Consider the following 612-nt stretch of genomic DNA (forward strand, 5'->3'; position numbering starts at 1 on the left):
ACGGGGGGAATGCATAAAGGTCTAGATGGGACCAATCCAGTAGAAAGGCATCTATATGAACTGCTGCTGGGTCCGGGATTGGTGAGCAATATATTGGGAGCCTCTTGGTCATCGAGGTTGCGAAGAGATCTATGGTAGGTTGGCCCCATGTGGCCCATAGTCTCTTGCACACATCCTTGTGTAGGGTCCATTCTGTTGGAATGATTTGACCCCTCCGACTGAGGCAATCCGCTATGACATTCATGTTGCCTTGGATGAACCTCGTTACTAGAGAAAGGTTTAGATCTTTTGACCAGGTGAGGAGGTCCCTTGCGATCTCGTACAACGTCATAGAATGGGTCCCTCCTTGCTTGGAGATGTACGCCAAGGCCGTGGTGTTGTCCGAGTTCACCTCCACCACTTTGCCTTGAAGGAGGGACTTGAAGCTTTTCAAGGCCAGATGAACTGCCAGTAGCTCCTTGCAGTTGATATGTAACGTTCTTTGATTCGAGTTCCAAGTTCCCGAGCATTCCCGACCGTCTAATGTCGCACCCCAGCCCGTGTCCGATGCGTCCGAGAAGAGAACGTGGTTGGGGGTCTGAACAGCCAGGGGCAGACCCTCTCTGAGGTTGA

The sequence above is a fragment of the Palaemon carinicauda genome, unplaced genomic scaffold (genome assembly GCF_036898095.1).
Source record: "Palaemon carinicauda isolate YSFRI2023 unplaced genomic scaffold, ASM3689809v2 scaffold164, whole genome shotgun sequence".
In the NCBI taxonomy this organism is placed as follows: domain Eukaryota; kingdom Metazoa; phylum Arthropoda; class Malacostraca; order Decapoda; family Palaemonidae; genus Palaemon; species Palaemon carinicauda.